The sequence below is a fragment of the Oryctolagus cuniculus genome, chromosome 1 (genome assembly GCF_051225735.1).
Source record: "Oryctolagus cuniculus isolate XC-2025 breed Fujian yellow rabbit chromosome 1, ASM5122573v1, whole genome shotgun sequence".
Lineage (NCBI taxonomy): Eukaryota > Metazoa > Chordata > Mammalia > Lagomorpha > Leporidae > Oryctolagus > Oryctolagus cuniculus.
This window is the reverse complement of record NC_142867.1, coordinates 93105496-93118117: the sequence shown is the minus strand read 5'-3', so window position 1 is coordinate 93118117 and position 12622 is coordinate 93105496.

Below are 12622 nucleotides of genomic sequence, written 5' to 3'. Positions count from 1 at the left end.
CTGACTCCAGGTGGGAAAATGAAGCTGGATGATTCTAAAAACTGTGCTTCATTTCTTCGTGGTCTAAAAAGATGGTAGGTTTTACAGCTCTGTCATAGTCCTTTGCTTCCTTTATGGTTACCTTCAATGTGGCTAAGTCTAATTAACAGCGGTTGAGTTCTTATTCAATCTCTGGCACTGTGCTAAGCACTGAAGCAGGGAGATGAATGTGACACACTACCTGTTCCTGCAGGATGAGTTTAACACGGAAGACAGACAATCAGCTGGGGTGAAAATGATGCTAATAGATCTGGCACAAAAGCTGCAAAGATGCGGTACAGAGAGGGAGTGATGTACTCTGCTGTAGAATAGGAAGTTGTAGAAAACTGCTCTGTTGATGGGAATGAGAATACCGTATTAAGGAATGCAAATTTCTTTCCAGCACATCATCCTAAATGTTCCCTCCTGCAAGTGGATTTAGAAAGTGTTGACGGTGGAAAAGCCTATTTTATCATCACAGGTGGAGGTGGCTCCCAGGGTGTGCAGAGGCTCCCATGCCACACACTAAGCCTGCTGCTTTGACTGCCTCCCTGTTCAAGTCTCCCAGCTGGCAACATCAGCCTCATGGTGGCCTTAGGGTCTGTGGTCTGAGCACCCCCCTTCACTTCATGATCTATTTTTTTAATATTACAATTTTTCTGTGATTTTTATTGGATTTCTTTTGGCTACCAGAAGATGCCGGCACAGGTATCTGGCCAGGGCGTTCCTGTTTTTTGCAGGCTAGAAGTGCTGATGTTTTCCTTAGGAAGAAGGCATCGTCAACACTCCATGCACTGAAGCCACGGGGTGACTGCAGGGAGTTAAACTGGATCATTTGTTTTCCTGGCATCCTCTAGTTTTTAACGTGACCATTAATTCTGTCCTCCTTTTTTTCTTGCAGTTCTTAGCCATGCCTTCCACTACCTCTCATTTTACACACCCCTGCTGTACCTGCCAGTTCTACCACAACACACAGGCCTCTCCAGACACTGCCATGTTTCTCTGGGCAGAGGGGGAGACTCAGGGGAAGAGGAAAGGCTGTGATGTCTTATCTCACCCATATAGGAGTAGCAACCGGCAATGTGGTTTCCTTTTTGGGAACTGATGCAGAAGGAGCAGCATAAATATAGAGAATAAGTATTGTGCATTGGAAACATTTCATAATTTTGGAATAAAACCATGTCCTCAGATCCTCAGTGGAGGGAAGTCAGCCACAAATACTTAAATATTGAAATAAATCCTCAAAGGTACATGAACAAATTTTATGGAATCTGTTTAAGAAATTCCACGCATGGCCAGTGAATCCTCCATCTGCAGCCCTGGCATCCCATATGGGCGCCAGTTCAAGTCTCAGCTGCTCTACTTCCGATCCAGCTCCCTGCTAATGCACCTGAGAAAGCAGCAGAGGATGACCCAAGTGTTTGGGCCTCTGCATCCATGTGAGAGACCTGGAGGAAGCTCCTGACTGCTGGCTTTGGCCTGGCCCAGCCCCAGCCATTGTGGCCATTCTCTGTCTCTGCCTCTCTGTAACTCTGCCTTTCAAATAAAAGAAAGAAATTGCATGCAACAATTTTTCCCAAGCCCTACATCCCTAGGATTTTCAGTATCAGCCAAGCACTTCAATCTTTACCCTTTGAGCTGTATTCTCTGCTTGAGTCCTGTTGTACTGATCTACCTAGAAAAGAGCCCCATATTCCAGGGAGTCATTGAGAAAGCGGCTCACTCAAAAGCAGTCCAGGCTGTGTTTACACCATAGCACCTGCCAGGAAGCTTCTGAATGGGCTGCTTCCTGGTGGGATTGGCCGATCACTGGATGGCGAGGTAAACCACGATTGAGGAGGCTTTCAAACACATGGGCAGTGTGGCCTCACAGCCTGTTGTGTGTCACATAAACCAGAACAGTTTATTTAGCAAAAGCTTGAAAGTTTCTTTTAGTGTTGCCAAAGGAGATACTCAGGGACATAATCCAACACCTTCCTTTGCCAAATAAATTCAAACTGTACCTGTTCTTCTCAGCTTCCATGAACTATCTGTTTTTGATGAAATTCAGTTGAATTCTGGTGTGGTTGGGGGCAGGCAGGAACTAAAATAATGAACTGCATGCACACCTCCCAGTCACGATCTGGCAATGCTGACAGCTGAAGGCAGGAACAAACTACTCCTAGGTTGCCGCAGAAGCATCCAGCACTTAAAAATCAGGCTGTGGGACTGGCACTGTGGCGTCGTAGGTTAAGCCTCCACCTGCATATGGGTGCCAGCTCATGTCCTGGCTGCTCCTCTTTGATCGATTCTCTGCTATGGCCTGGGAAAGCAGCTGAGGATGGCCTAAGTGCCTGGGCCACTGCGCTTGCGTGGGAGACTTGGAAGAAGCTCCTGGCTCCTGGTTTCAGATCGGTGCAGCTCTGGCTGTTGCAGCCATTTTGGGAATGAACCAGCAGATGGGGGACCTTTCTATGTCTCTCCCTCCATTGGTAACTCTGCCTCTCAAATAAAATAAAATCCTTAAAAAAAAAAAAAATGAAGCTGTTCTCATTACTGATGGCTCTGGTTGCAGAAAGCTCCATGGATGGGCAACAGGGCTCAGCCGTGCCCCAGCTGAGTTTTCTTAGGAGACAGGCGCAGTGCTTTCCTCCTTACCAGCAGCCTGGAATTCCGTGAGTGCCAGTCCCCGAGACAGGGCTTGCGGAAAGTTACCACGCAGAAATCAGGACAGACTCTAGGGGTCTTGCGGCAACGAAACTTCGGAAATGGTCCATGCCCTCTCCCTCTTGGAGATTCGCAATCCTCTTAACCATCTTTTTTTTTTTTTTTTTAAAAAAGGTTTTCCTTTTTTCCATTGGTTCACCCCTCAATGGCCGCTGCGGCCAGCACACTGTGCTGATCCGAAGCCAGGAGCCAGGAGCCAGGTGCCCCTCCTGGTCTCCCATGCGGGTGCAGGGCCCAAGCACTTGGGCCATCCTCCACTGCCCTCCCGGGCCACAGCAGAGAACTGGACTGGAAGAGGAGCAACTGGGACAGAATCTGGAGCCCCGACCAGGGACTAGAACCCGGTGTGCCGGCACCACAGGCGGAGGATTAGCCTATTGAGCTGTGGTGCCGGCCCCTCTTAACCATCTTAAAGACCCCAAGAATCCTAAAGTCAACATACTTTTATTTTTTTGCCTTTTCTTTTACACATATATATTTGTATTTATCCAGTGTTTTCTAAATTTCTTTGCCCATAAATACAGTTTTGCAGAACAACTATTAACATCTCAAGGAGTCAGGGTTCCATGGTACACACTTTGGGACGGGCACACGGAAGTAGCTTGCACCTTGCACAGCAGAGCCGCCTGGCGAGGCAGTCCTCAGGGGTGAAGAGGATGATGGGACGGTGGCATGAGTTCATGATCGAGGAGCTTCAGGCAATACTGCAGTGACAGCCTCCATATTGATCACGTGATCCCTTGCTTCCACTAAGCGTGTGAGTGATAGAAGTGATTATTTAATTGCAGCTCAGATGGAAGGGACTAGCTCAGTGGGGGCTCTCACTTCTAGATGTTTCCAAGACAGTTCTTCCTGCCAAATGCCAACAACCCTGGGAAGGGTGGACGCTGAAGTCTTCACAGAACCACACAAGGATGCATGCAAGGTGGCCTCTATGTGGGAGCAGGCGTTATGCCCCTTAGGAGGTCACTAGAACATCATGAAGAAGCATGGGAAGGAGTGAGACTCGCCTCTAGGCACGGGACCACATGGACCCACGGCCTGCAAACTCCCTTTTGTTTTCAGAATCACCAGTTGAAAACTGCTTTGGAAGGAGCGCCCCTAGGAGAGGAGAGAATTGGAGCCCTCTGACCTCGGTTGCCTGAACTGGGGCTCACATTTTCCAATTCCTGCTGTAGTCAGCATTGTAATCTGACTAGCACAGTGCAGGGGTGAGAAGCTGGGGAAATAAAATTCTTTTGGGGACAAACAACTCATTACATGAAGTTGTTTACCAGGGATTTGGTGGTGGGAGGCGGGAGGAATCCATTAAGAAAAACAAGCCCTTAAGGAGTTTGTTTTGTTTCTTCACTCTTTCTGGCTTTTTTTTCCCTGCCTAGACTAATGACAAAAGGTCTTGTGTTGGTTTGGACGCTCCTAAAAGCAGACATCAAAATGAAATTTTCCGTACAATTGATTTCTTGGGAGAAATGTCAGTAAGGTTATAGGGGAGGGTAATGAGAGACAGGCACCTGTGAGAAAGAGGGGGTAAGATGGACAATCGTGCGGGAGGGAACTGAACCTGCAGCAGACCACGGAGCAACTCTGAGGATGTTTGTGCCAGGCTAAGGGCAAGTGCTCCAGCCAAAGCTGCATGCTGGGGCATGGATCATGGAGCAGGAAGCATGGGGCTACCTGCAAGCTGCTTCAGTACTCCAGCCAAGATGCAGGAGTGAGCCTGCATTTAACCCACACTTCGCCCAGTCGTTGGCTGGGACAGCCCCTGCAAGTGTGGCCTGCACGGCTTTGTTACTTGGCAGGTGAGATAGGACCCTGCACCTGATGGGCAGTTTCGGATGCAGCCCACAGCCAGCTGTTCCATATCAGGAGCGGTTTCTCATCAACCGGGTAATTAATTCTCAGCCACAGCAGCTGTAGCCTTGTTCCAGAACGCTGATGGGCCTGGACTGTGGTTCTCCCACTGGAGCCGACCATAAGATCCACTCTGGATTTTTTCCCAACACAGCTGGAGTCCCTGGCCCACAGCATCGGTCAGCTGCATCGTACTGCTCAATGGGCAGGGCTGTTTGCACCGTAGCCTGGAGCAGTTACAGTTCTTTCCTGGTCTAGGCCCTAAGCTGGCAGCTTCCTGAGTCCTCTGGTGTGGGTGAAATCAGTGCTCCTGTGGGGGGAATGTGTTGCCTCTAGGTCTCAAAAGGTACACCAGCTCCTGAATGCTTCCTTGTTGGTGTAAAAGTTGCATGGTGCCACAATTTGTTTTATACTTTGGAGGGAATATTCTAGCATGCCTCGCCTCTGACCACTGAACTCCTAGAACTATCACTGAAATGGCAGACCCCTGAATCCCATGGAATTTCCTTCCTATATTCTGAAGTACCTCCAGCACACGAGCCACCTCTCTTGTCTGATAATTCTGCGCCATTGACATAATGGATATCATGGGATGTCCAGGTGGTCCTAGATCTCTTTGTGCTGTATTATAACCGAAGAGGGAGAATTAACACAGCTCTGGAGTGCAATTGTGTGCATTGTCTCTCCAAAGGGAATGCAAACTCTTTCTAACCCGTTCTTTCTAACTGGAATAGCAAAAATTTATTCATCAAATAAATAACTTCATATTGCATACCTAAGACCCTAGTAATCTACTCCAGTAATGTTCCCACATCTGGCACAGCAGCTGGATCGGGACCACTGCAGTGATGGTTCTCTGCAGTCTAACTCTAGGACTCATGGGGGGGGCAGTTTAATAACTCAGTCCCAGGGCCGCAGTCCTGCATTCTACAGCAGGGTAATGGTGGCATTATGCTTCCCAGGAAGACATATCGATCAGCTCCACTGTGCAGTTTGGCTAAGGTCTGGAAACTGATCAAAGACAAACCTTGGAGTAACTGTCCACAGTCTTCCAGTCCTCCAGTTTTCCTGGTTCTTTCAAAACATTTCAAAAAATTACTATAAATTCAAAAAAATTATTCATCTATTTTATTTGAAAAATAGAAATAGAGAGAGCTCTCATTTTCTGATTCACTCTGTAAATGCCTACAACAGTCATAGCTGGGCCAGGCCAAATCTGGAACTCAATTCAGATCTCCCACCTGGGCAGCAGGGACCCAAGTCCTTGAACTGCCTCCCACGGTGTGTATTACCAGAAAGCTGAAATTGGAGTCAGAGGTAGGACTCAAATCCAGGCACTCTGATATGGGATGTGCCATCGCAAGTGATTTCTTAACTGCCATACCAAAATACCCCTGTGTATCTGTAGATTTTTATAGTACCGTTTCTGCCTCCCATCTGTTTTTGTCCTAGAAACCATGTGTTCCTTTAACCATCTCCAAAACTCATTGAAGTCCAAGTTCCTATGACTGCACTCTAACACTGTCGGTTATTACAGTAATTACTGTCTCTGGCCCCTGGCAATTAGGTGCCACCATGTAACCTCCGCTACTTGAAGACTCCATCACACCCATGGATATGCAGGCCCAGCAAGGTCCACTCTGTGACTGCCTCCCCCACTGTCAGCGCTGGCCTGCTAAGGAGAGCCACCACTCGACTTGTCAGTGGTTCTGCCGCCACTATCTTCAGTGGCTTTTATTAGTGGTGTGTCCTGTGGGCCTTCCAGGGAGGCAGATCCTCTGATGATCTTTTCACTTCACATAATATATCCACGCCTCATGCTCATATCCCCTAATCTCTTTAACTCTCCTTCCATTGTTTGGCAGAGTAACTCAGGCATTTCTGCTATACTCAGAAGAGGCCATTGCTTTCTCCAGGCTACTAGTAACCACCATAGAAACAAGTGTGCCTCATCCACTGGAGTCCTTGTCAAGGTATTCAGAGTCTTGGGACAGTTCCTCTAGGTCAGTGTCAGTGAATTCCCACTCATCGAATCTTACATCTTGATCAAACTTTACTGAAACCCAATACTAGCATAGGCAAAGGTAGTTTTTGTAGCTACTCTTAAACATAATATCTTCCTACCCTTATCAGACCTATTATATCTTCTGCTGGTTATCGACCAGGAATCCAGGGGAGAAAACGGGGGAAGCTTTTGAGAGGGACATCTCCTGACTTGCATCCTCCAGCATGGCGGGTATTACCTCTTACAAGAGAAGAATGACCAGCTGCTGCAAATCAAGACTGTCAGATACAAGGGTGTTCATAGAGCCACATCCTCGGAGCCCATCCAGATGCCCCACCCCACTTTTCAGTGTCTCAGGTTTTCTCAATCTCTTCCAACCTTGCTCAACATTCAAAGATTTTAGTAACTCCAACTTTTAAAAATAATTTTCCAATTTTTATTTATTTGAAATACAGAGAGGGAGAGAGAGAAAGAGCTCACTCGTTCATCCACTGATTCACCTCCCAAATGGTCTCAACAGTGGGGGCTGGGCCAGCCTGAAGACAGGAGCCTGAAACTCAATCTGGATCTCCCACATGGGAGGCAGGGCCCAAGTACTTGAGACTTCAAATGCTACCTTCCAGGGTACACTAAGAAGCTGGGATGGGCAGCAGAGCCAGGACTCTATCACAGGCACTCTGATATGGGATGTGGGTATTCCAAGTAGTATGTTAACTGCTGCGCAAAACACCTACCCCAAGAGCTCGAACTTTAACATTCAGATATTCAATCTTGCACTCAGTTGTGTCAGCATTTCCATTGCAGGGTATGGGTGCTAAAGAAGCCTCTGGCTCTTGCACTTAGCCTTTAGGTGCGTGTTAAACATTCTCTGGTTGTCATTATCCCCTTTGTAAGGCACAAGTGGAACTTGAAAGTAGTGGAACAGCTCCACTCCCCTATAGATGTCACACCCCTGTATCTTTCCAAGGTTTGAATCATAGTACCAGCAGTAATGTTCCTCTCCACTGGGACATTTCTTCAGGTCACTATTTACTGAACCTTTAACATTTGGGTGCTATCTTGGGTCACAGAGTACTCAGGCTCCCTATATTACTCAGAACAGCGTCATCGTTAGTCACCATCAGTGGTAGGCAGAGTGGTAGTTAGCAAGGAGGAACTAAAAGCACCAGTCCTTCATTGCGGCCCTGACTGCACTGCAACCCTTGCAACACTGCCCAACCCAACCCTCCTCTCTGTGCAGCAGAAAACTGCAGATTCAGCAGTTTTTCTGCTCAGAACTTGTGCCTGCCCAAAATACCCAACATGGCTGCTAGTTGCAACCCTGAGCTGAAATTTAACTCATTATAAGGTCATCATAATAAAATTACCGTGGCTGAAATAGCAACTCTCATCATGCATCTGATACCATGACATTTTCAAGTTTTCCAGAAAAAGGCAAGGAAATGGGTTGTAATCAAGCCCTGGCAACAAATTCCTCACCCTTTGAATATTTAATTAAACCCTGTCCCAGACACTATCCCCTGACTTCCAGTTCAAATTAAAGGATGGCCTCAATATTTATTGGGCGCAGCTCTCTCTCTCTCGAGTGTGCCTGCATGCCTTCTTGAGTGTGTAGTTCCACTTGGCACGCAAATACATCTTGCATCTTTGCTGATGTTTACTTGTGTCTCATCTTTGAATTTCTTCTTGCATCAGAGACAAGCACCTGGACTCGGCCACCCCGTGACAACTGGATAATAAATAAGGCAATTCCAACCTGTTGTCTCTCCTCCTTTTCTTGGATAATGGACCTCTTGCATCAATTTCCCTGTAAGCTGATGTCCAGATGAGATTAGATTTCCTACAGGGGAGACAGCCATGAAGAATGAAGGGGAATGAACTAGAGAAGGCAGAGAGAGCCATTCATTCCTGGTGTTGGTCCTAAACCTGTGAAGCAATGGAAGAGGTGAGGGGACTTGAGTATTGAACAGCTCTAAGAAAGTTTCAGCCAAATGGAAGTTCTCAAGCAGAGCCACGAGTAAAGGAATCCTGTGCTTTTCATGAGGAGCCTGTGTTAGTGCTCATATTATGTTTATTCTGTAGCTGGAAATGTAGTCCTAGTCCGGAGAGTCGGAACCAGAAGGATGTAGGCCACGATCAGTTATAATCCCCGAGCAAGGAAGCCTGAGTAGTGCATCATGGCCGTCACATCCTCCCTGGCACTGTGGGACTGCCCTCAAGATCTGTCTGGCATCAGAGGCCTTCTGGGGAAGACTGTCTACAGCTGGAAGGACCTATTCTGTAGACCAACAATTACCCTTGTGGTCAACTGCCACCAACTTCTCTCCAAAGGAAAGACAGGAGAGAGCCAAAGGCAGAAGGAAGACAGGATAAGATGATGGAAGAAGAAAAAAAAAAAAAACCAAGACTCCGTTAAAATAAAAATCCAAAAATAAAATAGCAGCCAGAAAATAAAGAGTAACAACCACCACACGATTCAGGAAACATCAGTGGGAGGGAAGGTTGCTTCTCTACAGGGCTGCATCCTGGACCCAAATAGAAAGAGGAGACCTAAGAGACCTCCTTGCCCTTTCTTCTTCCCTAATAACAACTGCTGATTAGTTGACTTTGCTAAGTGATAGTTGTCTCCACATAGCTCTCCTTGGTTAACACTGGATTTTCTTTTCCAATCACCTCTAGCAAATGACTTATGGAAAATTTAATATGGAAGACATTTTAAATTAATATATTAACTCCTATTTTTTGATGGTAGGTATATAATACACACACACACACACACACACACACACGAGGAATGCTTTTCTTTTGCTGATCCCAAAAGGGTATTTAGAACTTCATGTTCTAGAAATGTTGGATCTCTTCATACTCTGAAAAGGGTTATAGTACCAAAATTTATTTCTAAAGTATGAGCTGGAGAAAGTGATGAAGTTGGCATGTTGATGACAGAGGCACTGGGTCTCTCGACTACAGGAAGTAGAACATAAGAGTGATGAGGCCATCTCTATGACCCAGGCTGAAGGATGTTTTGTACCTCATCTAGTTCCATGGGCCACATTAGAGACATGCACAATTTCAGAAAGATGGTATGGAGGAAGTGACACAGCAAATGAGGCCTGTAAATTGCATAGAGTTGAAAGTGAGTGTCAGAGAGAATCTTACGTGCAGCCTCGAGCTGGGCATCTGCATCCACAGCCAAGTTGTAGCTCTCTCCTGCTCCTACTCAAACAGGGAGAAGGGAAATGTGTGGTAAAGAGGCTGTGGTGGAGCATCCTGCACCACCTTATTTTATTTGACCATATTTTGTACATTTCCCAGCCTTCTTTATTACCCCAGCCATGAGAGGTGATTGTCAAGCCAGAAGGCCCAGTTGGCAGATGTTGATGAGTAGAAATCACTGGGAGTAGGAGGTGAAAGGCATTGGAAAAGGCTGATCGGGAGCTGGGTCTCTTACATCTGCAAACTACAATAATGCTTGCCCCTGTCCACTACTGGAGCCCTCCGAAGATGGCACACAACCATCTCCTCCACCCCATCTGCAGTAAGAGAGCTGGCATTTGAATGTTTGTGGCACCACGGGCTTACAGGTTTAGCCAGAGAAGCAGCAGCAACCATCACAGAGAGAGAAGCCTGCAAAAGCCACCAGCACAGTTCAGGAAGAAATAGAGCTGCCACCCCTTCCCTACTCTGGAATAGCCTGGGAGTGAGAATTTTGAAAAGACAGGAGAAGGAAATGTCCCGGAGGCCTATCACTTCCTCCAGCTCCTCCTGGCTGAGAGCTCCCTCCCCCAGCTCCACGTATCTGACAGACAAGAGGAACAGTGGAGGACATTAGATTAATCCTTAATAGGATATGAGCATTTTAACCTCAACAAACTTTTAATAGATGCAAACGACCTGAATGTTAAGGAATCTGCCCCAAATGTTGTGGAAGACTGCTTCAAAACAGGGAAAGGAGAGCCAGTACTGGCCATCAGCAGTGCATGGAGAAAAATCAAAACCATTTCAAGGTTATAGCCCAACAAACCGAGATATTAAAAGAATCTAGGTAGAAGAGTTTGAAGTTTCCTCAATGCAATGAGGAAGCATTGAATTCTTTCTGGAGGAAGGGGAATCTAATCACATTCATGTCATCAAACAATCACCTGGCACAATATGGAGAAAGGATTGTAGGTGGGTGTGTCTATGCTCACACAGCAAAGAGTAAAGGGGTTTGAAAATTGAGATAGCAGGAGGCAGGCCAGCAGGAAGGCAAAATCGTGTTAGTGAACATAGAAACAAGTATATGAATTTTGAAATAAAAAATAAATAGAATCAGAAGTCCTTTGAAGTTAGTTAGATACTGGAGGGAAAAGAAAGGAGAGTGAAGAAAATAATTGGATGGCATCTCCATTTCCCTATATGAAAAGCATGGGGAATGGCAGAAGTGAGAACAAGACAATGATTTTAGTTGCAGGTGTGCTGGTTTGAAGCATTTTGGGGGGTATCAACCAGAGAGGTTCAGGAAGCAGCCACACACACACACACACACACACACTGATCTGGAGTTCAGAAAGGAAGAGCAAGATTTGGATGTGAGATGGAAACTTTAGAGTCATCAGCTAATCTATAATAGTTGAAATAATGGGAGTGGATAAGAGTTACCAGGAAAAGTGAGAGAATAACCTGGACAGAACCCTAATGAATGCCAATATTGAAAAGGTGATAATGAAAATAAAGCTGAAAGGAAAACTCTAACAATGAGCGTGAGAGAGTTAAGAAGAATATCAGAGAATGCGTTGTTGTCAAGATAAGAGATCATTTCAAGATAGGAAAGGAGTGGTCAGCATTTATAGACATAAATGTGACTTTGGGTTTAGCAGGAAAGAAGTCATTGGTGACCTAGAAAATAACAATTTTGATGATGTTGAGGAAGGGTCAGCTTACAGAGGACTGAAACAAAAATGAGAGGTGGAGAGGTGATTGTAGATGTATGAAAGTACAACATAGGCATTGGAAAGTTTGGGGAGAAGATAATATTCTTAAGGTAGGAGACATTTAAGCACATATTGGTGCAGTTAAGCCAAAGGTTGAAGGGACCAGGGATCAGTAAAGCAGGAAAGCAAGTTCCTGTGTAAACAAGAGGATGGGTAGGAGTGCAGGTGGAGAGCTTATCCTTAGTCAGGAGACAATGGCTCTTCACTTAGTGGGCAAAGATGAAACTGCACAGATGTGGATTCTAAAGCTGTGTAAGTCTGGTGGGAGAATATTTTAGAATTTATTGTTGGCCAACTTTAGTTTTCTCCTTTAAAGTTCTCATTCCTAAACCATTCTGTGCCTCCTATGCATTCACCATTTCATTTCCATCATTATTCTTTCCCCAAAATTTACATGCAATCTTTTATGATTTTGTGTTATGTCAGAAATAATTTCCCCTTTTTCTAGGATTACCATAGAATTTATCTTCCAAACCAAAACATTTTAAAGAGTGAAAGGGAATGATATTAATAATTACAGCAGTCAACCCTGAACTAGGTATGTCCTGGACAAACAGGGATCCAGGGTAAATCTTACCTTATGTTCTTACTATTTTATTTATTTAAAATTAAAAAGAATTATTTTATCTCAGAGTGAGAAAGACATATACACACAGAAGGGGAGAAAGAGAGAACTCCTATCCCCTGGCTCGCTTCCCAAGTGCTTACAACTGCTGGGGCTACAATCCAGGTCCCTGACATGAGTGGTAGAAACTCAATCGCTTGAGCTATCACTGCTGCCTCCCAGGGTCCTCACTAGTAGGAAGCCAGACGCAGGAACTAGAGGTGGACATTGAACCCAAGTGTTGTGTTGTGGGATGTAGACATCCCAATTATGGTATTAACCGCTAGGCTAAATGCCTGTCTCATTACAGTCACTATTTTCAAAGAACTTTACCGAAATCTCATTGACCCAAATATATCCTGGTTGTTCTTCTTGTGAAGTCCTCCTGATGAGAGCTGTTTTTCTCAAACATATGACAAAATTGTAAGGATCATCCCAATTCCTCAATAATGTTCTCATGGTATA